At 44.5% G+C, this 14,011-nt stretch overlaps 1 pseudogene; it reads right to left on the bottom strand.

Annotated features, from left to right (window-relative positions):
* The window catches only part of LOC136480057 (protein PEP-RELATED DEVELOPMENT ARRESTED 1 homolog, chloroplastic-like), a 139,205-nt pseudogene that overhangs the window by 121,492 nt on the left and 3,702 nt on the right, over window positions 1–14,011 (bottom strand).

The raw sequence follows: 14,011 nt of genomic DNA, 5'->3' as shown, positions 1-14,011 counted from the left end.
GTCGTTGCTCCTCGGTTATGGAGACTCACTTCTCTGTTCATCATCGTAAATAATAACTGGAACTTGAGTAAGGTTTGAGAAAGAGCTTGATATGAAGTTCATGATCTCATTACGGATCATGGCAGATTCATATGTGGTACTTATAAAGTTTTACATGTTGAAATAAAGAATTTTGTTAAAGAGCTTTTACGCAAAAGAACTTTGGTTATTGTTAAAGCCATACCTTGAATCCCTGAGCCTGCATTCCTGATTTTATCAGTTCTTATTTCGGTTAAGTCTTGTTGAGTACTTTTGTACTCAGGGTTCGTTGACCTTGTTGCAGGTGAGCCTCATGAGCAGATCTATTTTGGATCGTGCTGCATGACTATTGTTCGATCTGACAATGAGAAGTGAATGGGTGGCCCCTAGGTAGGGTAGTTTTATTGTGTGCTTTGTATTATATTATAACTCCACTCCACTATTTTGTTTTGTAATAATCATCGAACTTAGTCGTGAGGTTTGAAACTAATGTTTTATAAACTAAGTTATTGTAAGACTTCCGCTGTTTTTACTCTGGTGTATCTTTTTGAATAAACTGTTGTAATATTGCAATGACTCTGTAATGTGATCCTACTCGGAAATCATGGATGATTCGGGGTTCCCCGAGGACACCCGACAGTCTTCTTAAGTTACCAGGAACATATGCATATTCGTCAGAGGTCGTTGGACAGTGACAGGTGCATGTGGGTCCTATAATTTAGGAGGTTCTGCCACAACTAGTCAGAAGACAAACACGCCCACATCCATACACACATATAAGCAGATAACACTAGGCACTTGAAACAACACTTACATGTGGAGGACATTTCTTTGTCAGATGGTCTAGCACCGTCTGCTTAATTACCTCAAGAAGAGACTTACACTGCCATCATAAGACAATCATGTAAAGCATGTAGAATAAGCTAAGGGGAAATATGCATATAGCAGGATTTAGTAAGCACTTCAGTCTGACAACAATGTCTCAAACCATACATGGATTTTATGGCTATCACATCAACACAGCAATCTGAAAGGTCCCTTTGACTTATGCATCTTCTAATTAAAGTAACTAGTACTAACTTTAACATGAATAAATATAAACAACTTTGGACCCACTAGTAATAATATTTAATTTCTCTGTTACAGTTAAAGAAACATCGATATACCTTATTGGTATAAAAATATTTTTTTAGCGAGGAGGTATAAAAATATTTAGAATATGGCAAAGACAAAATACATAGCTGAATTTTGCTATTTAATAAAGATAGGCAAATGAGTGGATGACTGTTAGATATGTATATATAGGGGTCTAATTGTAATTGTACTGAAGTCCTTGTGACTATATATATATGAAAGCCGCCACCCAACCCAAGGGGTGTGAGGTACTCTGCTATCTCTCTACATCATACTAGAAGCCCGGGTTCCTTTTCTAGCCGCTGCTCTAGTCCCTCCCACCCCTCTTCCTCTGTCTGTGCGCGCAGCCTCCTGCCCACGAACGGTCATCCTCTCCTCACGCCGCTGTTCCTCTGTCGTGCGACCACCTCCTCTCTCTCCTACGCGGACTTCTTCCCCCCTCCCTGATCCCACGAGCTATTCATGCGAGGCCATCTCCTGTGCGGGCTAACTTCTTCCCCCTCCCTGGTCCCACGCATTGCTCACACACGGCCATCTCATGCGCACGCTGACTCCTCCCCTCCCCAGTCCCACACGCCCACATCTCCCTTGTGCAAGTGCAGCTCTATTGTTTTCCACGCCCACGTCTCCATCGCTCGTGCACGCGTGGCTGACGTGCGCACCCCCTTCCCAACTGCTCCTTCCCTTCTGCTGTCCTCACGAGCCCAAGCATCACTCGTCCACTTGCGATAGTCTCTCTTGTGTGGGAATCACGCCCTGGCCTTCCCAAACGGAGCCCACGTAGGCCGAGCGCAACCAGTGCACCATCAACAATATAGTGAGCACTCTCCTTCTCCATTCTTCCATGCCTTCGGCCTACCAAGCCAAAGCTCACACCACAGCCACCTATCTTCTTCATTGTCGCCCATGCTCCGCCATACGCAATGAGATCCCCTTCTTTTGCCTCTATGGTTAGCAGCATGACCTGTCCCATCTTCATGTCTTCGTGTGCCTATGCAACCCAAACCTTAGTGCCACTTCTGCACATAAGCTCGCTCCATGGTCCGTTGCATGCGAATTCCTCGGCTACCCTTCTTCCCACAAAGGATATCATTGCCTTGATCTCTCATCACGCTGCATCATCATTTCTGGCCATGTTGGGTTTGATGAGATGTTTCCCTTCTCCACTAACTCTGCAGTCTACCCCAGCTTTGCTCGACTTCCTCATCGATGACAGCGACACGGTCGCCCCACTGTTCATGGGTGCCACGCCTACTCAGCCTAGCAGGCGTGGCTGGCTCCTCTCCCCTAGACGACCCCACGGTGATCGTCTATAGTCCTCCCGCTCCACTTATGCCGCCAACACTGCCCTCGCCGCACCTCAGGGTCATTTTGGACGCGTCTACGTGCGGTGCGGTGCCCCACCATCACTGAACATTGCCACCACGCTACCGGCACCTTTGGCGCCACTGGCGGTCATGGCTCCAGGTGCGCCACTGGCGCCCCCAGTGCACCACCTATGCCTCCTATTGCTCCGGCAGCGGGACATGCTATGATGAGGATGCAGACAGGCACCATCCGAGATTCGGCCAGTCGACTACAGCAGTGCCTTCATCTCCACAGCCATCGCCTCGCCCCTGCCTACCAACTACCGCAGTGCTCTGGCTGAGCCGCAATGGCGTGCGGCCATGACCGATGTGTATTGGCCACTCATTGATTTCGGAACCTGGCACCTCGTTCCCCGGCCTCCTCGCGCCAATGTCGTCATCGGCAAGTGGATCCAATAAGTACCACGCCAATAGGTCACTTGCCATAAGGCTTGCTGGGTCATTTGTGGTTTCTCCTAGCAGGACAGCATGGACTACGATGAGACATTCAGCCCGGTTGTCAAACCAGCCACGATCCGCGTCGTCCTGAGCATCGTTGCCTCGCGGTCATGGCTAATTCACCAACTTGACATCAAGAATGTCTTTCTCCATGACAGTCTTGAAGAGATCATCTACTGCCAGCAGCCTCCTAGCTTTGTCGATCCCTCTACACCTAATCATGTTTCTTTGTGGCAGAAGTCCTCTACAGCCTAAAGCAAGCTCCCCATGCGTGGCACCAGCGGTTTGCCATATCTTTGCCAACTCGACTTCACGCCATCTGCAAGTGATGCGTCTCTCTTTATTTATAAAGATCGAGACAACATTGCCTACTTGTTGCTCTACGTTGACGACATCATCCTGATGGCCTCCTCATTTTACCTATGTCAGAACACTGTGTGCCTCAGCTTGGAGTTCGTGATGACTGACCTAGGAACGCTCCATCACTTCCTCGGCATCTCCGTCACACACTGCACTGATGGATTGTTCCTCCTACAGCGCCAGTATGCTATTGAGCTTCTCCAGCGTGCTACCATGTTTGAGTGCCATCCCACCGCGACGCCTGTGGACTCCAAGTCCAAGCTCTCAGCTATAGATGCTGCCCTAGTCATCGACCCATACGAGTATGATAGCCTCACCAGGGCACTATAGTACCTTATTGCACGACCTGGCCTATGCGGTCAAGCAGTTGTGCCTCTTCATGCATGACCTCCGAGAGCCACGTCAAGGGCACTCTTTCTGCTGGTCTACACATTGACACTGGTCATGTCCAGTCTCTCACATCAGATGTGGACTAGGCAGGGTGCCCCGACTCCCACCACTCCACATCAAGCTACTATTTCTACCTCGGCGACAACTTGGTGTCATGGTCATCCAAGTGTCAGACCACTGTCTCTCGCTCTAGTACTAAAGCAAAGTACCGTGGCGTCACCCATGCCTTCGCCGAGTGCTGCTGGTTGCACCATCTTCTCTGGGAGCTCCATCTACCGCTACTCTCCACCACGGTTGTCTTCTATGACAACGTATACATGACATCTCACCCCACTCATCACTGCCGGACCAAGCACATCGAGATCGACATTCACTTCGTCCGCGAGAAGGTCACCCTTGGTGAAGTTCATGTTCTCCATGTGTCGTCCTCACATCAGTTCACAAATATCATGACTAAGGGCCTACCTGTATAGTTATTTATTGATTTTCGGTCTAGTCTATGCGTATGTGAACCTCTCGCTACTACGGTGGGGGTGTTAGATATGTATATATTTAGGGATCTAATTGTAATTATACTGAAGTCCTTGTGACTATATATATGAAAGCCTAACCAAAGGGGTGTGAGGTGTTCTGCTATCTCTCTACAATGACGCGTAGTGAAGAATAAATAATGTGTTGCAAACAAGTACTTTGGCTGAGTTAGGCAGTGACTCTATCAGGTACCTCATCATCTGCATCCTTTTGTGCAAGTTGTATCATGTAATCAAGTTCCATAAGGAAGCCTGACTCCATCTCGTCGACTCTCTTCCCAATAACTCCCTGTGCCACCAGCTCCACAGCAATGGGCTCAAATGCACCATCCATCTCCATGTCCACCATCTACAAACACCAACGACCAACCACATACAAGAACAATATCAATAATACAATTATAAGGTATAACCATTTAGTCAGACCACATGAATAGCAGTTATATTCTGCAACTACATGAGATTAACACTTTAGCACATTCGGCATTCAAGACCCCCCATAATAGTTCTTGGACAATTTTAGTGCTAATTATAATCTAGAACAAACTAATAAGCTGAGAAAGAAAATGAAGGATAAATTGACTGTAGCAATGGGCTAAGCTTTCACAACTCTTTGCCAATTAGTCCAGGAGGACCAAACTCCATTAGCATTAGCATACTATCTGGCCATGAAACAAACTAATGGAACAGTTCATTGCGGAACAACTTATCCTTTTTGTAATATAAATAATGACCTAATTAATAAGATTGGAAATCTGAGAAACTAATCAATTCTATGAAGTACTATGTTCATTTCATAAATTCATACAAGTAATGGCCGTCAGTGATTCAGTGAAGCAACCGAAGAAACGGTGGTAGGGCATGTGAAGCAACTGAAGAAATGGTGGTAGGGCATCCTGACCAGCGTGAGCATCTCCTGCAGCACGGAGGCGACCTGCTCCCCACCACGGAGAAGGGCGTCGCACTCAGCAGGGTCCCACTTGCTAGGGTTGTCTCCGAGGGAGGCCAGCGAGGCGATGGGGAGGGGCACTTTGGGCGCCGCTGCATGGCATGTGAGGGTGCAGCGCGAGGGGACCCGTGGAGTTAGTTGGATGAGGGCCTCCATGGGAAGGCGACGATGGTGCAGGCAAGCGACCGGTCAGGGGAGAGAAATATGGACTCTTCGAAATGAAGGGGCCGTTTGGTAGCCCTCCCGGACCAGCTCCGGGAGCTATTTTACGGCTCCAACTACCAAATGGGTCCAAGGACAGCAGCTCCACGGCAGAAGTCCCGTAAATTGCGCTGAGAGCGGAGATGAGGGATGGAGCTAAAAAATCGAGCTTGTCTCGGCTCCACGTGGGTCTGGGCGAGTTTGCCCTCGGCGTGAGCACGAGAACACGGGTGTGGTCGTCCGAGGAGCTATGAAGGGCGGGGAGATGCAGAGGCGGGCGGAGAGCGGCCAAGGCGCGGGGAGGTGGCGGCACGGGTGGGGAGATGCGGGGGCCACTAGTAGAGAAATGACCTTTCATCCGCTTCGATTTTGGGCTTTAGTCTCGGTATTTTTTGCGTCTGAGAGTAAAGGAAGAATTAGTCCCATTTGGAGCTACCAACAGGGACTAAAGACCCCTATCCTGGCATGCTTTCGCAGCAGGCCACCTTTAGTCCCGGTTGGTGTTACCAACCCAGACTAAAGGTCCTTCAACCTTTAGTCCTGGTTGGTAATACCAACCGGGACTAAAGGGTGACCTTTTAGTCCTGGTTGGTAATACCAACCGGGACTAAAGGGTGACCTTTTAGTCCCGGTTGGTGTCATCAACCCGGATTAAAGGTCTCCCACCCGAGACTAAAGGTACCCCACAGGTTAATTCAAAAGGAGAGTGTCCAGGACCTTGTCACATGTGGTGTACAACTGAATTGGTAAGGAGTTTATGCACGAGGAAAGAGGTCCTGGGTTCGAATCTCACACATCGCAAGAGAGGTCTCCCTACAATTTCGTTTATTTTTCTCCTGAGGATGGACCTTTAGTCCCGGTTATGTGACCCGGGACTAAACGTCAGGACCTTTAGTCCTGGATTCGTAGTCCCGGTTGGGAAACCGGGACTAAAGCCAGTTCCCAACCGGGACTACAACCCATTTCTCTACTAGTGGGCAGGGTGACGACGCGACCGTGGAGGGTAAGAAGCCATGGCCGCGGTGCGGCGTGGCGCGAGGAAGCGGATGTGGTGTCGCGGGAAGATGAACATGGTGTGCGAGATATCCATGTGCGGTGGTGCGTGCTACGCGCATTTGTGATAACTAGTACCGTGCCCGTGCTACACCTGAAAATAACTAGAGGACCATATTTTTTCCCTGAAAACAATCAAAGTGATAGGAAGCTGAGTGCAGCACCACTTTTTCTCGTGTAAAAGAACACAATTGCGAGGTTGCAGTTGAACAATTAGGACAACTTTCCTGACATCACGAACCATTAGTTCTCGTGGCATGATGGATGATTTCAGAGTAGAATAACAGGGAATCACGTCACAGACATACAAATGCATGTGTCCCAAGAACACGTCAAAACTACACTAAACATTTGACGACTTATGATAATTCCCAGCAACTATTTCAGCCTTTAACATAGTCTCCCAGCTAGCTCAGATATCTTCTGTTGATTCTGTCGATGGAGACAAAGACCAAGCTTATTTGTTCTGAACTGTCTTCTGTATGGTTCTTGGAGCTACAGGAAAATGGACATAGTTCAGAACCATACAAGAAGTATTATAGCTAAATGGAACAATTCACCAAATTACAGATTCCAAACTGAAGTTTAAGATTCAGGCACGAAAACAGGAACTGTTAGCTGCAATTAATATAATCACCTTATTATTCCGTTATTTTGTGCTCTGTTATCAGCCAAGAGAAATGATTTATGCATACAAGCTACAATCCGTTTGCGGCAAGGATACAGTTGCAAGTTGCAGCTAGCTAATACTGAATACTTTGCCTAACTTATTTGCAATGCTAGTATATGCAAAAAAATGAGAAATATATCCATTGCATATAGTATATAAGTTAACTGCAGATATTAGTGCTTGGGAATTAATAAATTAATCCGGAAAGGCTGTAACATATGCACATCAAACATGCAGAATTTCTATATCTATTGTTACACATTATACATACCTATTCAAACAGCATAAGAGCCTCTCATGATTTTTATCTTTTGATAGATAGAGGTAGAATAACTGCAAAGCAACAAATAAGGTTAGCATTTGCATCTTGATTTTGAGCAAAAATGTTGACATCAATTCCATCACAGTTGAGGAAGCGCTCATACGTGTGCTGTTTTTTATTTCGCCTAAAGCAGTGCGCTCTGCTTTCTGATCTGCCATGCCTTTTTTTCATTATTTTGGCAGCCAGCAACATGCAAATACAATGATTAACATAACCACATTACAGATTACCATTATTTCCCATGACTTTTTTTATGTAAAACCAGTGATATTAACACTCTTGCATACTGAAAGGAAAATCTCAGGTGAAAAAATGCCACTTACTATCAGTCCATTAGCATTGAGAGTTGGGCATTGCCACTTGCTATCAAATCGAAGTTAAAGAGAGGCATAGACACTTGCCATCAGTCCATTAGCATTCAAAGCTAGGCATTGGCCACAAGGCTTCACAACTTTGCCTAGATGGACTTAAATATCAACAGCATAGGATTTGGCCTGATGAGACAGCAATCATGTCTCAAACCAACTCAACAATGAACCCAATTTTATGTCTCATTCGGGTAAGTGTAGGGTCGAGATGGCGGACTAGAGGGGGGTGAATTGTCCTTTCTAAAACTTAATCGCGCCGGCTAACCGACACAAGTGTGGGATTAAAACTATGAGTCTAGCCAATAATACACCCCTTTATCTAAGTTATCAAGAACCTTGAAAAGATCCTACACAAGCAAGTAAGGTGCCGGGCTAGCTAGAGCTCACCTAACCAATCTAGCTTGCATGGTCACACAAACCTATGAAACTAGTATTTCACACAACCGAGGGAGCTCCTACACAATCTAGTAAGCAAAAGCATAAAGCCACCTAAGCTTACTAGCAATGCTCAATAACAAGGCTACACAAGCCAAATTATAGAGCGCAAATTACTTAGCTACACAAACTAAGCAATGTGACTAACAATGTTACTAAAACTAAATTAGCCACTCAAGGGAGCTACTTCTTATGCTACACAAGCAAGAAGGCAACTAGCAAGCTACTAAAGCTAAACTAGTCACAAGAGCAACTACACAAGCACAATGTAATATGAAAGTAATTCAAGCTTGTGTTTCGCGGAATGCAAACCACCGAGAAGATGATGAAGACAATGTTGACATGGTGATTTTCTCATGAGGTTCACTTGGTTGCCACCAAGCTTCATCCCCATTGTGTCGACCGCTCACTTGGTGGTTCGGCAGCTAATTGGCATCACCTGCCAAGCCTGCACATCGGGCACCGCAAGAACCTACCCCGAAAGTGAGGGTAGCTCAATGACACACTCAACTAGAGTTGCTCTTCGCGATCCCCGTGGGGTGAGCACAATCTCCCTCACAAATGCTCCTCCAGAGCACCACACAATCTTCTCGCGTTCTTCAACGGAGTCACAAGCCACCAAGCCGTCTAGGAGGTGGCAACCTTCAATAGTAACAAGCACCATGTTGATGGTCATTAACATCAATCATAAACCATCCATATATCCTACATATATACTTAATTCCATCACCAAACATAGGTCTAGGGGTTCAAACTAACAAATTCCACGAGTTTTGATGAATCTGTGATTTCTACAGGGTTTATCTAGAAAACCATTAAGGTGGACTTAGATGTCAGATTTAATTACGCTTATCCACAGCGAAAACAATCCCAGAAGGTTCTAGAAGACTCGAGAAGACACCACACCGAAGCAGAGGGTGAGGCGCCGCCAGGTGGGGCCGACCGGCCCCACCTATAGGCCGACCGGCCCCTAGGGCCCACCTATCAATCCCCCGTTGTTATGTCGTTTCTCCACCGCCTTAAGGATTGCATCTCCGCCGTTCTTTCAAGTTGGTTTGATCCGAGGGTCCAGAATTGATGCTCTAGCCTATAAATAGCAGCCCCTACCCCCCTCCATGGAGGCATCCCTAAAACCCTAATTCATATCCCTCATTTAGATCAACACACATTAGGAGGATTAGGTCTAGAGCTCTCCAATGTAGTAGATTAGTAGCTCGGGAATGAGGGTCGAGTTGGGCTCATGCTCAAGTTCCTGATCTGGTCTTGGAGGCTAGGCAAAGCCTTGTATCTTCACTTCTATATCTTGTAAGACTTATTATCAATTTATCATATTCCTATCTACATGGCTACGATTACTTTGAATAAATATATTGCTTATTTATGGTTATCATTACTTTTGTGTGCGGATTCATAGAGCGTTTAGCATGCTAGTTTACAAGTTAGGTTGAGTAGCCAAGTCTCGTGTAAGCATGGTGCTTATACGATGCTCTACCTGTGAGTACACCCTGTTCTCTGGTTGGGTGGTAGCAGCGGGAGGTGACATCCCTATGTATCCTTTGTAGTCCACTCTAAATTGAGTAGGTTCTTAAATTATAGGACCATAGTCGCGTCAGTAGAGTTATCTATTGTGGGTGCTCTACTGTCTAAGCGGTGTCCCAAAGAGCACAAGAGTAGAGTTAGTCTTAGCTATAGTTGGATGTATATATACTTTGACTATGTCATAGGAATCTACCTCACCCGTTGTTCTCCCGAGTTGACTAGTTTATATTATCTTAGTGATCTATCCCCTAAGTGTCATTATGGTTTATTCCTATCATTACATTCACCCCTACTTTAGCTATGCTGGTATGTTGATTAGTAGACATTCCTTTGTTATCCAATAAATATTTACTCCATTGTTTCCTTGTGGTAAAATATAAATAATGATACCTGGAATACTTCCGATAAAATGCTATAATGGTATTCTGTGCACTTGCGGAATCCTTCATATTCTATTTGCACTTAATAAATACTAACCAACATTTTTGGCGCCGTTGCCGGGGAGACAATTGGTGTAAAGATTTAGATCATTAACATACCACTTGGTTTAGTAGGATTACCCCTTTTCTGTTGAATTATGGAATAAGACAGGACATCAAACGCCGTTTCGACCTTTTGGCAAGCTTCCACAAGAAAAGAAGAAACATTGAAGAACCCAAGGGTGCCTGAACATTCAAGATCCATCAACACTGGAACCCTGCCATCTCATAGGTTTGTATAGACATATATATATATATATTCTCTAACCATGTGTAGATTGGAGAAAAAGGTCGATGTCACAAGAATTCAAGTCACATCTCAAGTGATGGAAACAGATGCTGCACCACTCACAAATTCCATTATGTGAGTCATGGTAAGTATGATCAAGAAAGTTGAGATAGTCTTGCTCATGGACTTTAAACATAATGAGTAGTTATCTTTTAATTTGTGTATTCCACTGCATGTTTACTTTAAATAATCTATGCATCCATCTCATTTAGTTTAAATTTTCTCATATCAAATCCACAGCATGTTTAGTTCCATTCATATATCCATCCCACTTGCATCTTTAATAAAAATAATATCTCACCATGATCACGCTCTTTCATCTCTAAATTTAATACATCTCTATAGTGTTTTCATGCTACCTTTGTTTACTATAGTATGCTTAAGGTTTGGAGTGTGCTCATACATCTTTTAAATTAAGCATGGTGCTTAGATTAGGAGTGTTGATTTTACTACCAAAGGCTTTTTAAATTAAGCGTAGTGCTTAGGTTAAAATGCTTTCCTAAATTAAATTAGGCATGGTGTCTAGTTTGATTTTTGAACCAAGAATATGTTGTAGTAGATACTGGTTATTTTGTTACACTAAGTGAAAGGTCCTAATGGCTAGAGAGGGGTGAATAGCCGATAAAAATTTCTACAACAACACTAAACAAAATGGTTAGACAATTATGAGGCGAAGCAAATATTGCGCTAGCCTACTAAAATGCAAGCCACCTACCATAATTCTAGTCTCTATGATCTTTAGACACACAAAGGCTATGTCACTACACTAAGTTAGTGAGCTCTCAATGACTAACTAAAGACATTCACTAACCACTAGATACGACACAAGCTAGCTCTCAAAACTAATTATACTAAAGAGCTTAGCTACACTATGAATGCAAATACACAAGTGGTTGAGATGTTTATACCGCCATGTAGATAGGTGTGCCAATCATAAGATGAAGCCAATCAATTACAATAGAGTCCTGGTAACAAGAGGTGACACAATGATTTTTCACTGAGGTTCACTTGCTTGCTGGCAAGCTACTCCCCGTTGTGGCGATACACTCACTTGGAGGTTCACTAGCTAATTGGCATCACATGCCAAACCCTCAATAGGGTGCCGCACAACTAACACAAGATGAGGATCACACAAGCCATGATCAATCCACTATAGTATCTTTTGGCTCTCCACCGGGAAAGGTGAAGAACCCCTTACAATCACCATGATCGGAGCCGGAGACAAGCACCTTCCTTTGCTCGATGATCCTCACTGCACCAAGCCGTCTAGGTGGCGGCAACCACCAAAGTAACAAGCGAAATCCGCAGCAAAACATGAATACCAATTGCCTCTAGATGCAATCACTCAAGCAATGCACTTGGATTCACTCATAATCTCATAAAGATGATCAATCTATGATGGAGATGAGTGGGAGGACTTTGGCTAAGCTCACAAGGTTGCAATGTCAATGCAAATGGCCAAGAGGGTGAGCTTGAGCTGGCCATGGGGCTTAAATAGAAGCCCCCACGAAATAGAGCCATTGGGCTCTCACTGCAGCCCAACTCGGGGCGACCGGACACGCCTGTCAGATTGACCGGATGCAACAGCCCCAGCGTCTGGTCCCTGATTGTCGTCCACGTGTCCCCTGCATTCAACCTCACACATATGATTTCAATGGTCAACTCGCTTCCTCGAGGGTGTGAAAGAACAATCGGACACACCATAGTCTACAACCGGACGCACCAGTGCCAAGTCAGCCATGCGCGCGCGCCACTGCTACGCCGTGACCAGACATTTTGCTGAGATGACTGGACGCATCTACGCCTAGAATCCGGTCACTTTTAGAGAGGTTCTAGAGGGGCCAAGTTGTGACTAAACACGTACGGTGCATCTCGACCGGACGCTTCATAGCATCCTGTGCAATACCCTAGGTTACACTGCCTTGGCCTCTACTGATCGGACTCACAACCTTGCGTTCGGTCACTGCGAGAGCAGCGCCCGGTCACCAAAAATCAGTGACAATCATCTCCTTTACTTCACTAACTTCTCTACCCTTGCTCAAATGTGCCAACCACCAAGTGTATCACCTTGTGCATGTGTGTTGGCATATTTTCACAAACATTTTCAAGGGTGTTAGCACTCCACTAGATCTAAATGCATATGCAATGAGTTAGAGCATCTAGTGGCACTTTGATAACCACATTTCGATACGAGTTTCACCCCTCTTAATAGTATGTCTATCGATCCTAAATGTGATCACACTCACAAAGTCTCTTGATCACCAAACCAAAAAGCTCCTATCAAATTTAACCTTTGCCTTGAGCTTTTTGTTTTTCTCTTTCTTCTTTTCCAAGTCCAAGCACTTGATCATCACGATGGTCACATCATCATCATGATCTTCATCATTGCTCCACCACTTGGAATAGTGCTACCTATCTCATGATCACTTAGATAAATTAGATTAGCACTTAGGGTTTCATCAATTCACCAAAACCAAACTAGAGCTTTCAATCTTCCCATTTTTTATAATTGATGACAACCCTTTCACAAAGATATGAATTAAATTTTAATTGAATCCATGTTGCTTGCCCAAGCATATTTACCATGTGTAAAAGAATATGGATAAGTTTCATGAACCCTAATTGGTAGCAATTGCTCCCCCTACATGTGCTAAGAGTTTGGATTGAAGCTTGCACATATGCTTAGATAGGAAATGTAGGAGTCAATTTCTACCAAATGATGCTAAGGTATAAGAGATGGACCTTTGAAGCGCGATACCAATCGGAGTGCACCAATATACCATCCGTAGCACCATTAATAACTAGACATACACAAAACTAGAATACCCCGTGAGATCAATATTAGAAGCAAGGGTCTAGTTTTTACATTATAAACACAAGTCTAGTTACTCAACCTAAACATGCTAGTTTTTTTATTTCATCATTCAAACCTACAACTAGCATACACCACACAAGCATGGAATTTTAAATTTAAAACTTGTTTCATGCAATCAAACATATGAAATGCACACTCAAATGCGTCAATCAAGTTTATGAGCTTGCTCCCCCTACTTGTGTGCTTAAAATTTTAATTGATCCCCTTACTTTGTCATATTTCTCCCCCTATGTCAAAGTTCTCCCCCTTTGTCAACTTTTCACTATCTTTGTGCAATTTCTCCCCCTTTGTCATCAATGACCACAAAGGTACAACTTTAGATAGGGTAAGATTATCAATGTCAATCAATGGGGTGAGGATTATTTTACCAAATCTGGTCCAATCTAGAACACTTGCCAAAGATTTTTAACTCGGTTTGATCCAAGGACAAGCTTCTTCACACCTCATTTCAAGGGTTATCTTGTACCATGTTGAGTTAAACACTTATAGCTCATTTTCTAGATCAAATATTAGGTTCACAAGCCCACAAACATGTCATATGCTACCACGAGATCAAGTCAAGCATAGAAACAATAGTGGTATCATACACGCATC

This window comes from Miscanthus floridulus, chromosome 9 (assembly GCF_019320115.1).
Source record: "Miscanthus floridulus cultivar M001 chromosome 9, ASM1932011v1, whole genome shotgun sequence".
In the NCBI taxonomy this organism is placed as follows: Eukaryota; Viridiplantae; Streptophyta; class Magnoliopsida; order Poales; family Poaceae; genus Miscanthus; species Miscanthus floridulus.
The sequence above is the reverse complement of the archived record's forward strand: the minus strand, read 5'-3'. Positions and strand labels throughout refer to the sequence as shown.